We start from the raw sequence: 26575 nt of genomic DNA, 5'->3' as shown, positions 1-26575 counted from the left end.
GTATATCAAAACATAAGAGAGAAAAGGACTGTCATTAGCTGGGCAGATGATGAATGGCCCCCTGAGAGTATAGTCCAGTTCTTTGGGCCAGCAAATTGGGTGGAGGATGGCAGATGGGGTTATTGATTCCCTATCTATATGCTAAACCGAATCATCTGCTTACAAGCTGTGGTAGAAATAATAACTAATGAATAACTAATGAAACACATAACTAATGAATAATTAATGAAACACATAACTAGTGAAACACGTAACATAATGAAACACATAACATAACTAATGAAACACATAACATAATGAATAATAAAACAAATAACTAATGAATAACTAATGAAACAGCCCATCCTCTAACCTTGCTAGCCCAATAGAAAACTAAATTGAGAAACGCTATCTACAAAACCGTCTCATCCTAGATTATCTCCTGGCAGCTGAAGGGGGAGTTTGCAGAAAGTTCAATCTCTAATTGCTGCCTTGAACTAGACAACACCAGAAAGGTTATCAATGAAATTACAAACAAAATGGTAAAAATTGCTCATGTTCCAGTGCAAACCTGGAATAGTTGGAATTTAAGTAATCCCTTTGGAAATTGGCAGTCAATAGCAGAAAATTTCAAACTTCTAGTGGGAATAATTGCCTTCCTCATAGGAAGATGCACCATACTCGCTTGCCTCTTCCCGTTCCTCATAAGCAGGATAGCAGCCTCATAAGCAGAATACACATCCTAATAAATAGTACAGTGAAAACACAAACAGCCACCCATCTCATGGCTCTATGTACATACCAGTCAGTCCAGAAAGACTCCGGCAATAGTGATGCTAAAGCTTAACAACCTTAAGCAGGCATCAAACGGGGGGAAAAATATGGCCTGTGCATAAATTCAAACTTATCTAATTCTATATCCAAGTTTGCCTAGTTTCCAGAAAGCCAATTAAGTGATACAGGCTCTATAGACTTTCAATATTCAGGAAGGACGCAGACTGAATGTGTCCTCGAACTTACATCCAGATGGAATGTGGGCGATATGTTAATTCAAACCTACCTGGTATCTAAACAAACCCCTAAAACCTAAGAAACTAACAAAGAAAGTCCTTTTTGTATAAAAGCACCACTCGACCTCCTGATCCTACTTCTTCTGTATAAAAGGGACCTAGAAATCCTATTCAGGGTTCGGGTTTTTTTCACAGAAGTCCACCAGGTCCGGGCGGCTATTGATAAATCTTCCTTCTCAGGAAGGCCATGTCCTGGCCTTCAATACCATGATCACCCGACTTCTCTCTGCTATAACATATATATATATATTTATTTATTTATTTAACATAAAATGATTAAATACCTCTCCCAGTAAGGAAAAAAATATTAAAACTAGAGAAATTCGAAGGTATATTCTCCAAACACAATGCAATATAGCAATAAGAAGGCAAATTGTATTGATACACATTTGCAGGCCATCAGGTATTTGGTACTATTGAGGGATCCAGTACATTTGTATTCATTTGGAGTGAGAATATCTAGGCCTTTTTTCAATGGGTTTCCTAAAGTATATTTTCACTTTTCTGGTATCATTATTCTTTTCTGTCTTTCCTTTTTCTCTAGGCCTTTGGGACAAATTTGGAGCAGAATGTGTTGCAAATATAGTGAGTCAGGGGTATAATCAACATAAAATGAATTAGCAGAATGATCTTTAAAGGTTTACAATAATACCTTCAGTACATTGCAATATCTTTATGAAAATGGTTAATGATATTTTAATGCTAAATGACCCCTGGTGGGGAAAATGCAAAATAAAAGTTTCATGGGTAGAAATATGTGAATCAAACTTGAACTTTTCTGGGCTTCAGATAACCTAACAAGGAATACTGAACTATGAATTTCTTCCCTAGGCAGGTAAAGTCCTAACTTTAGAAATTTCCGTAAGAATACCACAACTTTGCGTTATTTTCAGTCTGAAGACAAAATATTCTTCAGAATTTTGGCTTAAAAACTCATGTAATGTTGTTAAAATTACTAGATTCCAAGCCCAGGGATATTGTACAAATTTAAAGCAGGTATATTTTAGGTCCTCCAACACTGGCAAAGATTCAAATGCATATACATTTGAGAACTTAATTGGAATAGAAATTCCAACTGTTATAGAGATCTGGTGTGGGGGTGGGGGTGGGGGGGTGGGGACCTAGTTTCTGAGATATGGCCATCTTATATACAAATGCTTGAGTAATCACGCCCTGCATGTGTTTTCTCCCAATCCATGTGTTTGAGCCCTTTATAGTTTATAGCACTGATATACACTTCAAAGTTTTCACAGTAACTCGAAGGAAATAACAGCCTTTTGGTGATGGCCTAAAATCATTACCAGTAGTTCTCAGTCTTTTTAAAGGAAAGAAACCCAAACTTTTAACAAATTGTGTATGGAATCCTCAGAGTAGAAACTAGATTTTAAAAAATAAGAGTTGCTCCGGTTGACATGGGAGTGAGTTGGGAGGAACTAGAGGTCTGTCAGTTCTGCCCCATCACACTCCCCAGCCCCACTCTTTATCCCATGCTGGCTCCTACAGCATTTGTGAGGAACTCAGGAGCCTCTGGGCCTGACAGTGGGTACCACTGGAGACACTGGGACAAAGGCTGGGGCAGCGGATGCCCCTGTAGGTCTTTATACAAACACAGATGCCTCTTTCTTCATTTGCTAGCATTTATACAATGTTAATTTTGTAAACTTGTTAACAGACACCATATGTAAAAAAGCCATTCAAATACATTTTTACACAGCCTTGTGCAACTACTCAAAAAAATTTAAATGGCTAGTTGCTGGAGAGTAATAGACACACCTAGCGTCCATCTCCTACTGCTTCCTTTTCTATTGTGTGCTGATGTTCCAATATGTTTCCATTCCACAGCCTGGGATGGGATGGGAGGAGGTGTTAGGTCTAATATAACAGTCTCACTGTATCTTGAACCCAAAACCTGGAACAAGCAGTTCTAGCTGCTTATCAGAGAGGAGACTCCAAGTGTCAGGAACCCTCCCCCTAGAGTGTATAAATACCCAACCCTTGGGTAGCACAGGTGTCCCTCCCCTCCAGTGCAAAGTAGGGACTGTGAATGGAGCAATTGGCTTCCACAGAAGACCCTCATAATTGAACCTCTTCCCCTCCTCTTTTGGACACTTCGGCTATGTTAATGAAATGAACATTTGCTGAAATCTTTGTTGTGTCTGAGCCTGTGTTCCCACAAAATGTCAAAAAGCAACTCACTCCACACTAGTATACTTGGAAGGGAAAACTCTGAATTCCTTATAAAATCTTCTTAAAGTACTTGTTTAGGCTAAAAAGCAAAGACACTGCCACGTGCATGATGCTGCCGCAACTCACAAGGACAATTCACTGTTAAGAGGAAGGAGCAATATCTAGGTCCCATAAATAAAGAATTTCAAATATAATAAGACACCAGACATTACAAAAATCAGGACAGAGGTTATTAAGATTGGCAAGTTCGTTTATTCAACTCATATTCATATAACACCTACTATGTTATGTTTCTGCCTTTATGACCTTACATTGAAGTCTGAAAAAGACAATAGCTAAATAAATTTGTAACGAATTATCCTTACTCTCTTTTGAAATACTAGATTAGGGAATAAAATCTTGAAGGTAAAAAGAAAGTCAACAACAAACTTCTGTCAAAACAAATGAGATATTTTTACTTCATAAAACACACAAGGAATCAAGATAAATTTTCTAATCAGAAATCACCCACAAAAGCCCAAAGTCAAATTTGGCCTGTCACCTGTTTTTAAACAGCTAGCAAGCTAAGAATAGTTTTCTATTTTTAAATGACTGAAAAATATCAAAAGAATAGTATTTTATAGCATAAGGAAATTATATGAAATTCAGATTTAATTGTCCATAAATAAAGTTTTATTGGAACACAGCCATAGTCATTTGTTTACATATTGTCTTTGGCTGTTTTTGTGCTATAATGGATAGTTGAATAGTTGAAACAAAGACAACATGGCCCACAAAGCTCAAAATATTGTCTGTCCCTTTATAAAATGTTTGCCAACCCACTATAAATTAGAACAGTTTTAACTTACTCTCTAAAAAAGATTTTGTGACAATTTACTTTTCTCTCGTATTTGATTTTTATCTGCTCTGCCAGTTATGAATATCCCTGGGTCTTGCTCATAGAATCTGTTGGAGGGCAGGTTTCCACAGTGAGCTAGTGATGTGCTTGCCCAGCTCTGTGCTTGTCCATGTGGATAATTCTGAATGAATGTGAATTGTAACCTCTGTCCTCAAGTAATTTAAAATCTGTTTCAAGTGAAAAAAATGTTTTGTGCTATATTGCACATGTGGGACTCAGTTCATTTCTGTGATTTTTAACAGAAAACACTCATAGTAATCTTTAGTGTAGGGAGCAAAGGAAAGTGAAGTTTGGCAAAAGTGGTGTAAAGGTTTTCCATCACAGCGAAGAAAATAATTTCAAATTGACCATTGAATCTCCCTTAAATGCTGTTGCTTGACCCACACTTTTACTCTCCCTGCTCTCTGGCATTCCTAATTCTTTCCTTCTCTAACACAAAGGAGTTAGCAATTTCTTTTCTGCTTTAGGAGCTGCTGACCCAGGCCCTAAAGGTCTCACTTTTCACCCGAATTAGCTTATCACGATCTTGTTTTTATTTGTTTCTTAAACAAAGGTGACTGTCTCTCTGTAAGAAACTCTGGTACCAGCTGTTAAGACAGTACTTTTTAAAAAATACTATCTTTAAAAATGTTCCATTTTGATTGAAGAAGGAAGGGAAGAAGGAACACATCCTTGGTGAAAGAAACATGAGCAAAGGTTTGGAAACAGGGGTATGGGGAAGTGAGGAAATAAGCTGAACCCAAATGGAGTTTGGATAATAAGTGCTTAAAAAGAAATAAGACCAGACAAGCAAACAAGGTATGATCAAAGGTGCCAGGCCATGAAGGTAAAACTGAGAGAAGAAATAGAGAATAATTGTACATTTTTGAGTGGAGGAATAGCACTATGAAAGTGGCATTTACTGAATATTAATATTGAGGTTGGATTTCAGTGGACATATCTAAGCCAAGAGGTCAGATAAGAGGATGCTGTAATAATCTAGGTATAATATGTTAAGAACCTGAGCATGATGGTTAGGTTAATGTGTCATATGAGCCAGGTAATTGTGCCCAGTTGTTTGGTCAAGCAAGCACTGGGCTAATTATAATACAAGGGCATTCACAGACTTCAATCATCAATAAGTTGATTGCATAGATGGCTGATTACATCTGCAATCAATGAAGGAGATTGCCACCAGCAATGAGTGACAATTTTACCCAATCAGTTGAATGCCTAAAAGGGGGAAGTGATTTCAGCATTCAGAGAGAATTTTCTAGCTCAACTTCAGACAGCCAGTGTCTCATGGGAACTCATCAGTGACCTTCATTGGAGCCCCTGGTTTGCAGCCTGCCTGCAGAATTTGGACTTGTGCATCCCCATGGTCACTTGAGGGAATTTTATAAAATCTCATACTATTTAACGATGTCTCCCCTCCATTCTCTTTCCCTAGAGAACCCTGAATTCAATACAATTTGGTACCAAGGGAATGGGGTTGTGCTTTTGCAATTACCAAAAATGCTGATGTGGTTTTATAAATGGGAAACATATTTTTTAGAGGAATTGTGAGATGCTTGATAGAAAAGGCCTAGATTGCTTTGAGGGGACTGTTGGTAGGAATATGGACACTAAAAAGACTTTTGATGAGGCTTTAGAAGGAAATGATGAAACTATTATACTGGAGGAAAGGCAATCTGTGTTTGGAAAATTATGAATTTGGACACTTAGCAAAGGAGATTTCCAAATTAAATACGTAAAGTGCATCCTGGCTTCTCCTTGCAGATTATAGCAAAATGCTAGATGAAAGAGACAAACTGAGACCTGAATTGTTGGGCACAAAGAATTCCACACCTTTGAAAATCAAGCTTCCAGATGAAAGTGTCCCATTTGAGGAATTAACTAAACTTGGAACTTTTAAGCCAGGATTGAAAATGCAGCTATCTAAGGAAAACTTGTGGAAAGTCTTACTGCCTGATGGCTCGGACCCCTGCTTCCTGCATGCTAAACCAACTAGATTTTTGTTGGAGCCGTATGAACAAAACCACCATCAGCCTGGACTGAAAGGGACATGGAGGAGAGAGACAGAAAGGAAAACAGTTTTGAGAGTAAAACCATGTAAGAATGACTCTCAGACTGAAATCTAATGAAGTATGCCCTGCAGGTTTATGGAACTGTAAGGGACCATGATTCATGTTTCCTTCCCAATTCCTCCTATCATAATGCAAATGTTTATACTTTGTCTCACTGTATATTGGAAGCAAATCAATTATTCTGTAAGTTTCACAGGTCTACAGCCAGCGGGAACTTTGCCCTAAGACAAACTGTGTTTCTATGAATAACTGTGATGTGATTTTGCATTTATCATTGCTAACTGAAAGGATTTAAGGTTTTTTGAATATTGTAATGTCTTTTTGGAATTCAGAGGGTGGAGTGTTGCAGTTTGAGGTTACTTATGAATTCCAGAAAGAGAGATTGTTTATAAATGGGTCTGTTCCTCTGGACATGATATCCTTTGATTGCATTAAATTAAAAGGTTTTATGTTTACTTGATTAAATCAATTTAGGGCCTTTGATTTGGCCAAGTCAGTAGGGCATGGCTCTGGGTTGAGACCCCACAACTTTTGTGGGCTATATAGATGGACACCCAATCAAGAAGACACACAGAAGATACACATGGGAAGAGAGAAGTGTCATAGATACCAGAGGAGAGAACTTTGTCAGCTTTGATACTGTGGCCCCGGAAGAGAGAGAAGCCATTTGCCTGATAATTTGCAGCTGAAGAGACCAGAGCCTTGAGCAGCGTACCTCTTATAGTTCCTTGAGGTGGACTCTTTAGGACCTTATAACTATAGCTTTAATCCTAAATAAATACCTTTTATAAAAGCCAACAGATTTCTGGTACTTTGCATTAGCACCCCTTTGACTGACTAAAGCACTGAGCTACAGTGGGAGCAGTGGAGGTGGAGAAGGAAATGGCTATAAAGATTTTTCTAGAAGAAAATTGATGTGACATAAGTTTTGAAAGTGAAGGGAAGGAAAAGTCAGAGAGGATTAGAAGGTTTGGGACCTGGATGACTTGAAAAATGATAGAGACCTTATCAAACATATTAACATTTTAAAAATAAGTGTGTAATTTTTACCATTCCTATTTTAATAAAATAATTTTATCTTCTTATAGAAAAAGCACATACACATATACACAGGGAAATATAATAAATTAGTGGAGAAAGAGGCAACTGAGAGTGATGTAATTTTCTACCTGAGTAGGAAATTTAGCTCTGAACTTCCCTGCAGTTGAAGCAGGTGGCTTCACAGCTGTAACTATCTGCACCATTTTCTCAAGAGAGAGCGCCACTTGCCTGGCAGTAAATTCAAATCACATGGATCTTTATTACAATTGGTAAAGTAATAGACATCATCTCAGTCGCAGTCCTTAAAAGATGCAAAAAGTGCTCTTCATATGGTCCATCCACTGATCAACACTTGAGAAAAGCTGAGAGTAAAGTGTTAAATCAGAATTCTGTGAAGTTTTTTCTGAAGGAAATTCAGGTCGATATGGGCTAAGTAGGGTAAGAACTGAGCTTATTTAGGAGTAGAGTGTGGGGCTGTGCTAAGGTGGAAGTGCCATCAGCTCAAGTCCATAGCTTTTCTTTTCTTGCTCCAGAATTCAGGTCATGTCTAGTTCTTCCAGGGACAAGGATCAAGAGTGAAGTTAGTTAGCCATGATTCTGTGGGAACCTCTGGCCCTTACTCTTTCCTTGGGATTCCATTAATTTAGAACATATATAATAGCTTGTTACTTTCATATCCTCACAAAGTGAACCAGTACTTTTTTCATTGCAACAGAAAATTATCACACATTCTCCTCCCCAGACTGCTTCTTGGCATGTTGTTGGAGGTGAAGGTATACTGAGAACATGAGTATGGCAATGAGTCCTGGGACAGTCACATGCTTCACATGGAGGTGACAAAAAAGGACATCACCCATGCTAAAGCTTAGGATGAGGGTGTTCAACCATCACACTTTGTCTCCTTCAGTTGTTACCATTATTTTTTAACATTTCCCTTCCAAACTTACAGGAAAACATAGTAAATCCTAGGTGGAAACACAAAATGTACCCCTCCAAATCACCCTTCCATTCCTGGCATAGTATTTAAATCACCCTGGAATAGCATTTACCACACTGTAATTTCTTGGTTTCTTGTCTGTCCCTCCCACTAAATGATAAATCTCAGGTGAGTTCATGCATCACTGCATCTGGTAGCTATCATTGTATTCAATTAATATTTGCTGCATAATTCCCACCTTTCTCTTCTTCAGCTACTTCTACTGTTTTTTATTTTGGTCCAATTTCTTCCTAGGCAAAGGGACTGGCTTTCACCTGGACTTAAGGATGGGTGTTTGGAGTCATAATTATTTATTGCCTACGCTCCCAATCTATTAATTGTGAGTAGAGTTGTATTAACATAAGAGTATAGATCAAATATACTTTTCTTCCCAGTCCCCTTTACATACTCTACTTCCTGGTCCTTCTCAAAACCATAAGAATTCCTGTATTTCATGGAAATTCCTACAACCTCTTGATATCCACTGGGATAGACAGGCTCAGAAATGGTAGGGGCAGGAATGAGACTGCTTCAGTACAGAGCGGTCCCCAGATTAGCAGCAGTGACATCACCTGAGAGTTTGTAGATGCTCCATATGCACATTAAGTCTGAGAAGCTCTGCTCTAGCCTATGGATTAAAATGAAGACAATTCTGAGACCCTGAGATTAAGAGTTTGGGGGATTCCGGAAGCTAAGAGAAGGAGAGACTGACAAGAAAGAGTGGAGGGATGAACAATAGGGTGTTGGACAGGAAATTTCTAAGGTAAATAGCTGAAGAACTCCATAAAAATAATATTTAATACTCAATTAGTTTGCTGTACTGTGATACAATACCTTGCCCCTTACTTCCGATGTCTCTGAAAGCCCCCAAACTAACACTACGCTGCTGTATACAACAGCCTTGTGTTTGTATTTCTTTGTGGGATTAAAGAAAAGTTGGTTGTTCCAGCTGCAGGAAGTAAGATGCACAGGAGATCAAGAGTTCAGCAGAAGCAGGAAATTAAAGCAAGAGATCACTAAGAGAAACATGGGCTCCAAAATCTTCGGGAATATGAGAAGTAGAGAAGACTAGAGAAGGAGAGATGCTGGTTCCGAATGTGAAGTGGGGCTATGGTTATTTTCATGTTAAAAGATTTATGACCCTCTCTCCCTAGAGCAGAGCTGGGGAGCTGAAAATTCACATTCAACTCTATATCTGTTCTACAGGTTACTTACTATTTCTAGGAAATGTGAATGTATTTCCAGATAGATACCTTTTTCCTAGTTCCCTGGTTTCAATTAATCTGTGTTTAAATTAAAGTCTTCATATAATGAAAATCCTAACATGGATGTATTACTATTGATCTCTTCATTAACGTCAATACAAGCAAGGGAAGAAGCAAGACAAGTGACTTGATATATTTGCACTCCAGCCTATACAATTAAATGGATGTCTCAGACAGATAAGACTTGAAAAAAATCTATTGGGGCGAACTTTAACATCTCAATCAGAAAGTACAAGGCATGTATCAACTCATTCAAGGCTAATTTTGATTAATTAGTGTGAACAATAGTCACCACCACCACCATCTCCTCCAGGTAATCAGCTGTTTCATACAGTGCACATTCAATTTTTAAGAAGTATTTATTTTGGAAGCAATCTGTTGATTTCCACTTTGGAAAAGAGTTTGACAGTTTCTTAAAAAGTTAAACATGAATTTACCATATGATCCAACCATCTAACTCCTAAGAATTTATCCCTATGAGGACTTGCACATGATTGTTCATAGTGGTTTTATTTTATAAGAGCCCCAAATTAGGATAAATCTAAATGTCCATCAACAGGTGGAAGGATTAAAAAAATTGTATACTATCTATATATTGGAATACTATTCTGCAATTAGAAAGGAAGAACTATTGATACATAGAACATGGATAATTCCCAAATTCATTATATTGAGTGAAAGAAAACAGACAAAAAGGGTACACACTGCATTATTCTATTTATATAAAACTCTAGAAAATTCAAACAAATGTATAGCAAAAGGAAGCAGATTAGAGATTACTTAGGAAGTCCGGAAGTGAGGATTGAATTACAAAGGGTGTTGGGAAAACTCTTGGGGTGAGGGATATGCTTCTTACCTTAACTGAAGCAATGGTTTCACAAGTGTATGTCAAAAGTCATCAAATTGTACATTATAAATATGTGCCACTTATTGCAAACCAATTAATACTCAATAAAGTTGTAAAAAAAAAAATTAGACCCAAAACTCTTTGATCTTTAATTATCAGCCATAAATTGATCAAATATAAACATGCTAAATATATTTTAAGGTTTTCAAAGCAAAACTGTTCTGCAGTTTCCTATTTTATGGGCATCCTTCTGATTAATCTTAATCAGCAGTAGAGCTTATTTTACTGTTCTTTATTACAGCCCGATGCTCAGAAGGTAGAGCACAATAATTTTGGATGTTAGGCAGTGCTCACTTTGTGTTTTTCATATTAATTAAACCTGTCATTCATGTTGCAACTGATAATTGTCTACTTAAAAATTTTATTGAAACAGGCCTTGGAATAGAAATCAATCTCTGTGGTTTTGAGAAAAGAGATAACTATTCTCATTTAAATATGGCATTTTGTTTCCCAAAGGAGAGTTGAATGCATGCTACACTCATTTGCATGCTCATTTATCAAATGAGATAAATCTGTGAGCACTCTTTGTCAAATGTAAAATGCTACAGAGGTAGAAACTGTTACTGCTCCTGCTTTGCCTACTATTAATTATTAGAAGAGTGATAGTGATTATTAAATCATTTGATCGATACAATTAGCTAATTTAAAAGACTCAAAATCCACAGGTAATTGATGCATTGATAATAAAGTCAATATGTAACTGCTACATGAGTAAATGGAATATATATTGCATAGACACATTCCAAAGTGGGGGTAATCAGCTCTGCTTTTTTCTTCTCTAACAGAATTTTAGCACTATATATATATTTCTATACACATACAGATAAAAGAACCTAGATCAATCCATCACATGCCTGTCTTTTCAAAGGAATAAAATGGAACCCAGTTAATTAATATTCCGCTCAAGTGTCATCCCTTTCAGGAAATCCTGACAAATGATTATTTATTTCTTTAACTTCAGAGTACTGGAGCAATTTAAGTCTAGGAACTAATGTAAGAAGAGGAGAGAATTCAGAATATTTATCTTCATGTTATATCATGCAAGTATTGCTAATTGGGAAGAGTAAAATACAAGTTGTTAAAAAAAAACACCAAATTGTAGAACAGATTCCATTTTAAGTAATTGCAAAGCTGATTTCCCTTGATATTTTTGTCTTTTAGTTAAATGGCTCATTTTATTTTACGTTCAATGACAAACACAGCATAATTCAGATAAAAAAACCAATGAGGGGAAGCGGACTTGGCCCAGTGGGTGGGGCTTCCGTCTATCACATGGGAGGTCTGCGGTTCAAACCCCAGTCCTCCTTGACCCCTGTGGAGCTGGCCCACGCACAGTGCTGATATGCGCAAGGAGTGCCAGTGCCATGCAGGGGTGTCCCGGCGTAGGGGGAGCCCCACGTGGGCACGGGGGGCGGGGCTCGTAAGGAGAGCTGCCCAGCATGAAAGAAAGTGCAGCCTGCCCAGGAATGGCACCGCACACACGGAGAGCTGACACAACAAGATGATGTAGCAGGAAGAGATGCAGATTCCCGTGCCTCTGGCAACAGCAGAAAAAACAAAAAGAATACACAGCAGGTGGACACAGGGAACAGACAACCAGGCGGGGGAGGGGGGGAGAAATAAATAAAAATAAATAAATCTTTAAAAAAAACCCAATGGGATGGAGAAAAATGAGGACTATGATTTTCTCCAAATGTATGTCCTTGTTGAGATACACTGCCTTTCTTGCAAGGAGTGGAAAGCCTTTCTTCTGTAAGACATGTGCTGCTCCCCAGCAGTGGTATTCAGGAAAGCTGAGCTTTACACATCCCTCACATTCAAAGCAACTCAGGTTTTAGTACCACTTAGGTGCTTCTAAGTATATAATTAATAGAAATATGTGCACAAACGTGCTCATAGAAGCATTATTCATAATAGTTAAAACCTGACTATAACCTACATGCCCATCAGCATTAAAATGGATAAATTATGATATCTTCTATAATGGAATAGTATAAGGAGACAGATGTAAACTACAGCTATGACTAAAAACATGGAGAAATTTCACAAATGTAGTGTGGAACAAAAATCATGCACACATACTCGCAGAGTGCCATATGAGTCTATTCACATAAAACTCAAAAAATTAGGCAAAACCAAATCATGAAGGTAAGGATGATAGTTATGTTTAGACAATTGAGCTTGCTCTTAGGATTTGTGCATTTTTCTAACTGCATATTAAACTCCAATTTAAAATATATTTTTAAAAACTTATTGGCATGGGCAACTTAGATAGTCATTGGAGTTCTCAAAACATTTTCATAGGGTAATTTGGCTAAAAGGTAGATTTATTTTTTTAAAAGATTTATTTATTTATTTATTTAATTCCCCCCCCTCCCCCGGTTGTCTGTTCTCCGTGTCTGTTTGCTGTGTCTTGTTTCTTTGTCCGCTTCTGTTGTCGTCAGCGGCTCGGGAAGTGTGGGCGGCACCATTCCTGGGCAGGCTGCACTTTCTTTTGTACTTTCTTTTCACGCTGGGCTCTCCTCACGGGCGCACTCCTTGGGCGTGGTGCTCCCCTATGCGGGGGACACCCTCGTGTGGCAAGGCACTACTTGCGCGCATCAGCACTGCGCGTGGGCCAGCTCCACACGGGTCAAGGAGGCCCGGGGTTTGAACCGCGGACCTCCCATATGGTAGACGGACGCCCTAACCACTGGGCCAAGTCCGTTTCCCTAAAAGGTAGATTTAAAGTTTTTATATCAGATGGCAGTGAGAGTTAGGGAGGTGGTTGGTATATAAATGTTGAAAAGATTGGACTGACCAATAACAGCTTCACTTAAATATTACTTATACTAAGCATATTTGTTTATGTTCACAGTTAACTTGCTGATTTAATTTAGCTTTAGCACAAATCTTCACAAAATTGCTCTGGTTGCTATTGTTTAAAGTACCCAGAGTAAACCTTAAACTCAGTAATGAGCATCCATAACTCTATGTACAGAAATAGGAACTGGCTTTGTAATATAAATCAGCAATTTGGAGGAAAAATAGTTTTGACTTCGAGTTAATATATCTGGCTTAAAACTCGTTTTAAAACAATGAATATTGAAAAGTGAGCTTTAATTATCAATGCACATACAGTTCATCTCAAGTTCTAATGGCAAAATATCTTCAATATACCTATTCTGTTTTGTAACTCTAGGTAAGACAACTCAAGAACACAAATTGTAATAAAAAACTTAGTATAAATAGAGGATATATATTTCATTATAAAAGTTAATGCAGAGGCAAATGGTATACCATAAATTTTTGGTAAAGAAAGTAATTAATAAGAACTTTGTTGTCTGTGTTCATATGCCTGCTTTCGTCTTTAGAATTAACTATTCAGTGTTCCAGTTTGGAACTTGCTTTCTTTTTATATAACACAAAGCCATTACCATTTAATTAAAAATATTCCATTATATGGCTGACCTTTCACTTTGGTGAACTTTGGTGCTAAGTTTGATTCAAATTCCAAGTTAAAAGCACTCTCCTGGGGAATGGGTGCAGCTCAGAGGTTGAGCACCTGCTTCCCATGTATAAGGTCCTGTGTTCAATCCCAGGTACATCCTATGGAAAAAGAAAAATAAAAGCACTCTCAGCTAAAGAACCTCGGATCCTGGGAGCTAGGTATGAACCAGCTTTCTATGCATTAAGCCTCTCGGCCTAAGTCAGTGACTTGGACTCTGCACATCTTGAGAAATGTTGCCCCTTGGGACGGATTGCTGAAACTTTAAGTCACAAATTTGATGTGTGCATAAAATCCTATGATCATAAAGCTATCAAGGAAATATGTTTAATATTGATTAACTTTTTATTTCTACAGAATCATAAATTATAAAGGTGCTCTCAAAGTGCAAGATAAGGATAAAAGCATTTTTAAAATTCACTAAAAATGTAAATTCAATAAATAACACATATTAACTTTTTTATTGCTGTAAGGTTGAGACTCCTAAATCAAATGTATGTTCTTTTTAAAAATAAATAGGCATTATTTTTAGACCAGTTTTAGGTGTACAGAAAAATGGAGCAGAAAGTAACAGTGAGTTTGCAAATATCCCCTTTTCTCCCATTGCATTATTTCCCCCATTAAGAGCATTTTGCATTAGTGTAATAGATATGTTACAATTGGTACATTACTGTTAAGTCCATAGCTTACATTAGAGTTCACTCTTCATTTTGTCCAGTTCTGTAGGTTTTGACAAATACATAATGTCATGTATCCACCATTACAGTATCATACAGAATATTTCACTACACTGAATATCCCCTGTGCTTCACTCATTCATCCTCCCCTCTCATTGTACCACAGGCAATCATTAATCTTTTTATTTTCTCTGTAGCTTTGTCTTTTCCAGAATGTCAGATAGTTGGAATCATACAGTAAGTAGTCTTTTCAGACTGGTTTCTTGCACTTAGCAATATGTATTTAAGGTTCCTCCATGTCTTTTCATGGATTGATAGCTCATTTCTTTATCACTGAATAATATTCCATTGTATGGATATATCACAGTTTATTTATCCAGTCACCTATTAAGGGACATCTTGGTTGCTTCCAATTTTAGGCAATTATGAATAAAGCTGCTACAAACATTCATGTGCAGGTTTTTGTGTAAACATAAGTTTTTAACTCATTTGGGTAAATACTTGGAAGCATGATTGCTGAATAGTTATGTCTTAGTTTCTTGGCTGCTAAAACGAATATCATACAATGGATTGGCCTAACAACAGGAATTTATTGGCTCATGGTTTCGAGGCTAGACAAAATCTAAAATTGAGGCTTCAGCAATGCAATGCTTTTTCCCCAAAGACTTTGGCATTATGATTTGTCTACCGGTGATCATGGGGTCCTTTGTTTTTCCATAACATGACAATGCACATGGAGGTATCTTCTCATTTCTCTTCTGGGCTTCCTTGACTTTGAGCTTCTCCATCTGTGTCCAATTTCCACTGCCTATAAGGACGTAAGTAATATTGGATTAAGAGTCACTCTCATTCAGTTTGAGCACACTGTAACTCATAACATCTTCAAAGGCTCTATTTACAAATGGGTTCACACCATTGGATTGTGCCTTTTGTGAGGGACATGAGTCAATCCCCAAGGATTGATAAGGCTATATATAGCTTTGTAAGAAATTGCCAGACTGAAGATACACAAATAGTAAGTGGCAGAGCTGAATTCAAACACACTTTTACCCCATGAGGGGAGTGAAAATTAGATGACTGATTTTAGATTTCTCTTTTCTAATATATGCATTCAATGCTATAAATTTCCTTCCAGGTGCTGCTTTTTCACTGCATCCCACAAATTTGATCAGTATTATTTTTATTTTCATTTGGCATGATTATTTTCATAGTTTTTTTTACATGTTGCTCGGATGCCTTCCAAAAATGGAACAAATGAGTTTGTTTCTGTGTGCAGGATTCTGTTTGCTTGGGATTTTTGGCTTTTGGTCTTTTAAATGGCATTTATAATATTAAGATGAATCCAGTGCCTCGATACATAAATGTAATCATCTCACAAATACCTGAAACAAAAAGTTTCAAGAGCACCCTGATGAAATTTCTGCCAAGTTCCTGAGACTACCTTGGTTCCTGTCTCCTCTGAATTTTGGTGAACCAGTTCTTTTTCCAATAAATACATTTTTGGGTCTGTTGCTTGTAACATTTGCCACACATTGAATGATTCCAGGCAGTTTACCTGCTTTTCCACCTGGACCTAAAGCTACAAAACAGTAAAGATGAATCAATAAAAGACCTGAGACAGAGGAATGTGAATAAGTGAGCCCCTGACCATGGGATTCCATTTCTCTGACAGCCTGGCTAAATATGAAGTGAATGGACTTAGAGAGTAATGTCCTCCAAGAACTGGTGTCTTTTTAAAAATAATAATATATGAATTTTATTGCATCTTTAAAATATCACATATAGGCATCTTCTTTCCACTGCTACACAAATCTGAGGTCTCATTCATCAGCCTACTCAACTGTTCCTTTTTCAGAGACAGATACTATCCAAACTTTTTCTCATATCCTTTTTTTTAACTGTTGTGGCTTGCTGAATTAAAGCAGCTGAATTTGATACAAATTCAATATCATATCCTTCAAGAATTAGCTCATCTTTCTGGGCTTGAGATACTGAACAAGCAAAAGCTGGCTCCATCCAAACCATGTGAATATATTTTTCAGCCAAGAAATTTCGCATTTCACCAGATACCCACTCTCTCAAATAACAACGTTGATGGGGAAGTGAGCATACACAGGGGCTCATCTTATAACGGAAGCCCATATAACACCCTTGAGAATGTTCTATATATGACTACAGATGGTGGGAACTGCAGCCAGTTCCTTTCTATTTCTCCATCATCTGTCAACCTGAAGCCTCTTCTTTTTCTTCCCAAGTAGACTGAAGTCTACAGCAATGTGATTGAAGTCCTTCCACAGGGTTTTTCTGGGGACCATCACAATAACTGCATCCCTTCAACATGATGTCGACATTTTTATGGAATGTTGACAGTCTGACTGCTGAGAATGGTCTTCATTTTCATACTAGAAGAGGCCAAGAAACTGGTGTCTCTGATCTGTCATATAAAGACTGAGAAGAAGTGAAATTTAAACTTACAAAAATAGTAATATTTGGAGACTTCACTATACCTCTCAGCATTGGATAGAACATTTAGATAGATGATAAATAAAGAAACATCTTGAATAATATAATAAATGACTAGACCTAACAGACACTTATTTAACAGTATACCCCAAAACAACAGGACATACATTGTTCTCAAGTGCTCATGGATCTTTCTCCAGGATAGACCATATGTTGGGTCATAAGTCAGATGTCAATAAATTTGAAAAGATTGAAATTATACAAAGCACTTTCTCTGATCATAATGTAATGAAGTTGGAAATGAATAACTGGCAAAAAAAAGGGAAAATTCACAGATACATGGAGATTAAACAACATACTCTTAAATAGTGAGTCAAAGAAGAAATTGCAAAAGAAATTAGTAAATATCTTAAGATGAATGAAAATAAGAACACATGTCAAAACTTATGGGAGGGGAGTTGATGTGGCTGAAGTGACTGAGTGCCTACTTCCAATTTGGGAGATCCCGGGTTTGATCCCCAGTTCCTCCAAAAAAAAAAATGAGCAAAAGTAGACAACAAGCAGACAAATGAAGCAACCAATTCAGGGGAGCTTTGGCTCAGTGGTTGAGTGCAGGCTTGCCACAGACGAGGTCCCAGGTTAAGTCTCCTGTCCCAGTAACTTAAAAAAAATTATGGGTACAGTGAAGGCAGTGCTGAGAAAGGCATTTATAGCCCTTGATGTTAACATTAAAAAAGGAGAAAAAGCAAAAATCAATGACCTAACTGTACACCTAGAGGAAGTAGAGAAAGAATAGCAAACAGGAAATTCAAAAGCAAGCTGAAGGAAAAAAATAACAAAGATTAGAACAGAAATAAATGAAATTGAGAATTAAAAAAACCAATAGAGACATTTTTTAAAGTTATTTTGAGAATATCAACAAATTTGACAAACCCTTAGCTAGACTACCAAGAAAGAAAGAACAAATATGCAAATAAATAAAATCAGAAATGAAGTGGTATATTACCACTGACCCAACAGAAGTAAAAGAGATTTTAAGAGGACACTATAAACAACTGTGTGGTAACAAACTGGACAACATTGATGAGATGGACAAATTCCTAGGAACACATGAACAACCCACACTGACCCTAGAAGAAAGAGAAGACCTCAACAAGCCAATAACAAGCAAAGAGACTGAAAAGAGTTATCAAAAACCTCCCCAAAGTGAAAAGCTCAGGACCAGATAGCTTCACAGGGGAATTCTACCAATCATTTAAAGAATACTTTATAGAGGAGGGGCAAGATGGTGTCCGAGTGAGTGCACCCTTGTCATCTCTCCTGCAAAAAACTGGCTGAGTGGGGATAGAATCCTGCCCAAGTGAGCAGTTTTGGGAACCCACAAAGCAGGAGGTTTCTGGACATCTACCTGGAGAGAGTGCGACAAAAGGAGTGTTTGCTCAAGGTAAAAGTGTGGGTTTCTGACATTAGAGCCAGAAGCTGTGGGAAGGCAAAACCTTCCTAGCTGCAGCATTCCCTGAACATCTTTGGTTGCATGGCGGCATCCCTGAACCCCTTGTTCTCCAAACACGTGATTCCCCGGACCCATGTTCCCTGAACCTCACATTCCCCAAACTCCGCCTTCCCAGTAACCCATGTTCTCCAAATCCACATTTCCTGAGCCCGCATTCCCCCAAGCCCACATTCCTTAAACCCAGGACTCCCCGAACCCTGGCATTCCCCTAGCCCTCCAGTCTTGGGCAAACTCCAAGAGTGGGAGGGTTTTGGTGAGGGATGCAGAGGGCCCAGAGGAGTGCAGGTTCAATTGTCTGATTCCCCCTTTTTTTGAGATTGGAGGAGCATGCCAGCTGGCTTAGGGAGAGGCTAGGAAGAGAGGAGAGGTGAATTTGCTGAGAGACCCTGATTTACCTAAATGCCCTGGATAGGAAAACTTGATCTGGCAGAAGGTGGAGTCAAACAATTAACTAGTCCTGTACAGCACACCTAAGGGAGGGGGACAATAGGATGTGCTTGGTAGGTTTCCAATAGCATATCCTGGGAAGGTGTGGGTGTTCTCTCTCAAAGAAACTAAGAGTCATTATTTTCTGTGGTGAGTTGGTTCACCAGGGTCCCATTTGAATCTCAGAGGGGAGCTCTTACTGGCCTTCCTGCTGCCCTGGGAGAGAAAGAAGTGAGGAAGGGAGAAACCGGGAAGGATAGACTCCTAAGCAGTTTATTCACTTGCAAAGAGAATTCCTTACTTGAGGCCTTGTCTGGTCTTTTTTCTTTGTTTGTTTTCTTGCCTTTCCTTCCTTTGTCCCCCCTTTTTACCTCTCCTATGCCCCCACGGCCCCCCCTTTTTTTTCTCTTTTTCCTTTTTTTCCTTTTTTTATTAGGTGCTACAGGCAGTGTTTCTTGTTTGCTGAGCTTCCTCATCCTGGATTTCCTCTTTTCTGTTTATACTGATTCTGACTACCAATGCTATCACCTTTCCATTATATCTTTCTATCTTCCATTGTTTATTTTTTCTCTTACATTCCACCTCTCTGTTTAGCCCAAATTTTTCTGACTTTTTACTACTAACACCTCTATTCTGTTTTCTGTCTTTCATTCACTGTTTATGTTACTGTCCTTTCTTTTCTCTCTCTCCTGACCACAATAGCCTTTTAATTCATACTACATTCTTCTCCATATTCACTTTACCATCTCATTGTAGGTTCTCCACTTTTTTACTGTTATAATGCTACACAGCTTACATGAGTTGAATATCCATTCACCCAGGTCTCACATGGTTCTTCTGCTAACATTTACTATCAATACTTTTCTTACCTCTTTTGCTTTCCCTGGCCCTAATATTTTCCTTCAAGGGAACTTAGACAACAACAAGGAAATAGAAAAAGAAGAACAAAGTGTCAAAGAGAAGACTAAACACACACACAAAAACAGCAGCTAAATAAACCCCAAGACTAGACAGAGAAGCTAAGCAGCTGAACAAACTCATCAAGATAAAATGATGACAAGACAGCAACAAAAAATTACAAACCGTACCAATAATCAGGAACACATAGCCCAGTCTAATGAACAAACTAAAAACCAGGAAAAGGAGCAGAACATCAAACAACTAATCAAAGCTGTCCAATCAAATATCATGAATCAACTTAAGGAAGTGAATTAAGAGATTAAGGATATTAAGAAAACACTTGGAGAGCATACTGAAGAAGTAGTAAACATACACAAAAAGATAATTGATATGATGGTGACAATCCAAGAAATCAAAAACACACTTCCAGCAAATAACAGATTTGAAGAGGCAGAAGAAAGAAATAGTCATGTGGAAGACAGTACATCTGAAATCAAACAGATATTAGAATTGGTAGATAAAAAGATAGAAAAAATCCAGCTTGGATTTAGGGACCTGAGTGACAACACAAAACACACAAACATATGCATTATAGGCATTCCAGAAGGAGAAGAGAAGGGGAAGGGGACAGAAGGGGTGTTGGAGAAAATAATGGCTAAAAAATTCCCAAACCTATTGAGGGAGATGGATGTACATGTCCAAGAAGCACAATGCACCCCAAACAGCATAAATCCCAACTGGTCTACCCCAAGATATATACTTATGAAATTATCCAATGCTCAGGACAAAGAGAAAATACTGAAGGCAGCAAGAGAAAAGAGAACCATCACATACAAGGGAAGCTCAATAATATTAAGTGCTGATTTCTCATCTGAAACCATGGAGGCAAGAAGGCAATGATATGACATAGTCAAGTTACTAAAAGAAAAGAATTTTCAACCAAGAATACTCTATTCAGCAAAGGTAGCATTCAAAAATGATGGAGAGTTCAAAATATTCACAGATAAACAGAAACTAAGAGAGAATGCCAACTAGAAACAAGCCCTTCAAGAAATACTAAAAGGAGTTCTGCAGGAGGAAAGAAAAAGACAGGAGTGATGGAGTTGGAGGAGAGTGTAAGAACAACTAAAAAGACAAAAAGAGAAAAAAGCAATATATGACATACACAAATCCAAAGAAACTATGGCTAATGTAAGTAATTCCTTGAGAGTAATAACACTGAATGTTAATGGATTAAACTCACCTGTCAAGAGACACAGATTGGAAGAATGTATAAGGAAATATGACCATCTATATGCTGCCTACAAGAAACTCATCTTAGACCAAGGAATTCAAGAAGGTTGAAAGTGAATGTCTGGAAAACAATCTTATAGGCAAACAATAACCAAAAAAGGGCAGGAGTAGCTATATTAATATTGGACAAATTAAACTTTAAATGCAAAACTATTGTGATAAACAAAGACAGACAAACATTGTAGTAAAAGGGATAATCTTTCAAGAAGAAACAACAATCATAAATATTTATGTTCCTAACCAGGGCACCTCCAAATACATGAGGCAAATACTGGAAAAACTAAGTGAAGGAATAGATGCCTCTAAAATATAGTGGACGACTTTAATACATCACTATGACCAGTGGACAGAACATCTCAACAGAAAATCAATAAAGAAACAAAGACTTTGAACAATATATTAGAGAAGCTGGACCTAATAGACATACACAGAACATTACAACCAAATATAGCAGGATATACCTTCTTCTCAAGCACACATATATCATTCTCCAAGATAGACTACAGGCTAGGCCACAGAGAAAGTCTCAATGAATTCAGAAAGACTGAATCATACAAAATAATTTTCTGACCACAGTGGAATGAAGCTGGAAGTCTACAAGGGCCAGAGACCCAGATTAGGCCACCAAGATACAGAAGGTAACAATACATGCTTAGACAAACAGTAGGTCAAGAGGAAATCTCAAAAGAAATCAGTAACTACCTTGAAACTACTGAAAACAACAACACAACATATCAAAACATATGGGATGCAACAAAAGCTGTACTGTGAGGGAAATTCATACCTCAAAAAAGAAGAAAGCTAAAATTGAAGACCTAACTGCACACTTGGAGGAATTACTAAAAAAAAACCAAACAAACAAACAAAAAAACTAACCCCAAAGGAAAAAGAAAGAACAAAGATCATAGCAGACCTAAATGAAATAGAAAATAAGAAAGCATTAGAAAAAACAGACAAAACAAAGAGCTGGTTTTTGAGAAGATCAATAAAATTGACCTTAGCTAGACTAACCCTTAGCTAGACTAATAAAGAAGAAAAGAGAGAAGATGCAAATACACAAAATAAGAAATGAGAAAGGGGATATCACCATTGATCCCAGAGAAATAAAAAATATCATAAAAGTATATTTTGAAAAACTGTATGCCTGCAAGAAGGACAATTTAGAGGATATGGACAAATTCCTAGAACCACATAAGTAACCTACATTGATGAAAGAAGAAATTGACAATTTCAACAAACCAATCACAAGTAAAGAAATAGAACCAGTTTTTAAAAACCTCTCAACAGAGGTCTGCAGTTCAAACCCCAGGCCTCCTTGACCTGTGTGGAGCTGGCCCACATGCAGTGATGATGTGTGCAAGGAGTCCCATGCCACGCAGGGGTGGTGTCCCCCATGTAGGGGAGCCCCACACGCAAGGAGTGTGCCCTGTAAGGAGAGTGGCCCAGTGCAAAAGAATGTGAGCATGCCCAGGAATGGCGCCGCACACATGGAGAGCTGACACAACAAGATGACACAATAAAAGGAAACACAGATTTCCATGCTGCTGACAACAGAAGCGGACAAAGAAGAACAAACACAGCAAATAGACACAGAAAACAGACAATGGGGGAGGGGGAGAGAAATAAAATAAATATATCTTTAAAAAAATACAAAACAAAACAAAACAAAACAAAACAAAAACTGAAGAGCCCTGGGCCAGGTGGCTTCACAGGTGAATGACATCAAACATTCTGAAAAGAACTAACAATAACCTTGCTTAAACTCTTTCAAAAAAATCGAAATAGAAGGAACATGCCTAACTCATTCTATGTTGCCAACATTATCCTAATACTAAAGCCAAACAAAGACAGTATAAGAAAGGAAAATTACACCAATCTCTCTAATGAACCTAGATGCAAAAATCCTCAACAAAATACTTGCTAATAACATTCAACAACACATTAAATGAATTATACACCATGACCAAGTGGGTTTCATTCCTGGTATGCAAGGATGGTTCAACATAAGAAAATCAATTAATGTAATACACCACATAAACATATTGAAGGAAAAAATCACATGATCATCTCTATAGATGCAGAAAAAGCATTTGACAAAACACAGCACACTTTCTTGATGAAAACACTGCAAAAGGCAGAAATAAAAGGAAACTGTCTGAACATGATAAAGGGTATATATGAAAAACCCACAGCTAATATCATTCACAATGATGAAATCCTAAAATCTTTCCCTCTAAGATCAGGAAGAAGACAAGGATGCCCACTATCACCCCTTCTATTTAACATTGTGTTAGAAGTACTTGCTCGAGCACTGAGGCAAGAGCCAGATATAAGAGGCATCCAAATTGGAAAGGAAGAAGTCAAAATTTTACCCTTTGCAGATGACATGATCCTGTACATAGAAAGCCCTGAGAAACCTACAACAAAACTTCTAGAACTTATAAATGGGTTCAGTAAAGTTGCAGATTATAAGATCAATGCACAAAAATAGTAGCATTTCTGTACACCAATAATGAGCAATCTGAGAAGGAAATCAAGAAACAAATACCATTTACAACAGTAAATTAAAAAATCAAATACCTAGGAATAAATTTACCTAAAGATGTAAAAGACTTATACACAGAAAACTACACAGCACTGTTCAAGGAAATCAAAGAAAACTTAAGTAAAAGGAAGAATATTCCCTGTTCATGGAATAGGAAGACTGAATATCATTGAGATGTCTATCCTACCCAAACTGATCTATAGATTCAATGCAATCCCAATAGAAATCAACACAGCATTTTTTAATGAACTAGAAATTCTAACTATGAAATTTATTTGGAGAGGAAAGAGGCCCCAAATAGCCAAAGACACTGAAAAAGAAAAATGAAGTTGGAGGAATCACTCTCTCTGACTTCAAAACATACTACAAAGCAGTGGTAAAATGGCATGGTATTGGCATAAGGATAGACATACTGACCAATGGAACCAAATTGAGAGATCTGGTATATATCCTCACATATACAGTCACCTGATATTCGACAAGGCCACCAAGCCTGCTCAACTGGGAGAGAATGGCCTCTTCAACAAAGGGTGCTTTGAGAACTGGATATATAGGCAAAAGAATGAGAGAGGATTACCATCTCACACCTTATACAGAAATCAACTCAAGATGGATCAAAGACCTAAATGTAAGAGCCAAGACCATAAAGACCTTGGAAAACAATGTAGGGAAGCATCTACAGGACCGTGTAATAGGAAATGGCTTCATGAATTTCATACCCAAAGCATGAGCAACAAAAGAACAAATAGATAAACGGGACCTCCTCAAAATTAAAACCTTTGCTCCTCAGAGGAGTTTGTCAAGAAAGTGAAAAGACAGCCTACCCAATAGGAGAAAATATTTGGTAACCATATATCTGACAGGAGACTAATATCCAGCATATATAAAGAAATCCTATGTCCAGAAAATAAAAAGACTAACAATCCATTTTAAAAATGGGCAAGAGATTTGAACAGATGCTTCTTCAAAGAAGAAATACAAATTGCTAAAAAGCACATGAAAAGATGCCCCAAATCACTAGCTGTTACAGAAATGCAAATCAAAACTACAATGAGATACCATCTTATACCCATTAGTCTGGCAGCTATTAAAAAAACAGATGACTACAAGTGTTGGAGAGGAAGTGGAGGAATGGGAACACTCATCCACTGCTGATGGGAATGCAGAAGGATACAGCCATTCTGGAGGACAGTTTGGCGGTTTCTCAAAATACTAACTACAGATTTGCAATATGATCCAGCAATTCCACTGCTGGGTATATACCCAAAATAACTGAAAACAAGGACACGAACTGATATATGCATGCCAATGTTCATAGCAGCATTATTCACTATTGCCAAAAGTTGGAATCAACCCAAATACCCATGAACAGATGAATGGATAAACAAAATGTGGTATAAACATACAATAGAATACTACTCAGCTATAGGAAGGAATATAGTACAAACACATGGGATAAGATGGATGAATCTTTAGGACCTTATGTTGAGTGAAGCAAGCCAAGCATTGAAGGACAAATGCTACATGACCTCTCTGATATGAAATAAGCAAACCAAGCTGTCTCAGAGAGTTAGAGACTGGATGATAGGCTTACAGGAAATCAGGGAGGAAAGAAAGGTTGTGAGCTGATGCCTACATGGGTGAAATCTATGATAAAGTAGAGGTAAGTAGTTGTACAGAGAAGGAATAAGACAGGGGCACAGGGATACCTTTGGGTGAGGCTTTGCAGGCTTGAGGGTGGCTAGGGTTGGGAGGCTGGGTCAGATGGCCCAAGGAATTGGGGATAGGGTTGGGGAAAACAAATGAACATGGGAGATTGCTGGGTATGTGGTTGAAACTATAATGTTGAGAAAAGTCTTTAGAAAATATAATAAGGAAGGTTTACCTGTTTAAGGGGCTTAATGGGGGACATCTAGCACAGTGGAAGGCTTCTAGGATGTGAGTGAGTGCTCATCTTGTAATAGTGTGTTATATCATTGGGCAGAGACCCATACAGTGAATGGGAAAGTGTACTCCCATCCTGGGTAGGCCTGATGTTCTCAAACATAGGGAATTGTGTCTCTCGAGAGAATTGGACTCCCAACGGGGAAGGACAGTCTAGTGTGTCAAGCCCTCAGCATTGTTGCAAGTATCTGTGAATCTGGTTCTTCAAGCAGTGAAGCTTGGTTGTCACTGTGGGCCCTGAGAGGAGGGATAGAGAAGAATAGAAGAGATCAAAGCAGGGTAACTGGGGGGGGCAATGGAGGTATTCCACAAGATAGTGCAATGATGGATATAGGACATATTAAATTTCACCAAAAATGTATAAAAGCAAATACTCTAAAAAGTAAATCATAATGTAAGCCATAATGTTACTAAAATATAGACAACTGTATGGTCTAAAGTATAAACCATAATATAAACTAAAATGGAACCATGTTTGGTAGCTGTGTTTTAATATCTGTACATCAGATGCAGCAAATGTAACATGAACATGTGAAAAGGTCATTTCTGGAGAAGGGGGAAATGGGTTTGATGTTGGATATATGGGAGTCCCCTATTATTGTATAGGTGACCTTACTGTGATCTAAGACTTTTTTGAAGACAAAATTAAAAATTAAAAAAAAAAGTTGTAGATACTGAGAAAGGAATGAAAGAAATTGCCTTGCCACTGTACATACAGGGCAACACCTATTACAGTGATGAAAGGCAAACTATCAAAAACTATCAAAAACTATTTTTCATTTTTTAATACCCCAATTCATTTTTTACTTTATTTTAGTTTTTCTAAATTATTATGTATTCTATTTCTAATCTTTAAACCTATCATTACTATTTCATTTTCCTACTAACTGAATTTGGCAATATAGTAGGTTTCATTTTTGAAGAAGTTTTGGACTACA

The 26575-nt window shown here is 37.6% G+C and overlaps 1 pseudogene; it reads left to right on the top strand.

Moving 5' to 3' along the window:
• The window catches only part of LOC101434884 (heterogeneous nuclear ribonucleoprotein D-like pseudogene), a 33848-nt pseudogene that overhangs the window by 2314 nt on the left and 4959 nt on the right, over positions 1–26575 (top strand).

Source organism: Dasypus novemcinctus, chromosome 5 (genome assembly GCF_030445035.2).
Source record: "Dasypus novemcinctus isolate mDasNov1 chromosome 5, mDasNov1.1.hap2, whole genome shotgun sequence".
NCBI classification, from domain to species: Eukaryota; Metazoa; Chordata; class Mammalia; order Cingulata; family Dasypodidae; genus Dasypus; species Dasypus novemcinctus.
The sequence above is the reverse complement of the archived record's forward strand: the minus strand, read 5'-3'. Positions and strand labels throughout refer to the sequence as shown.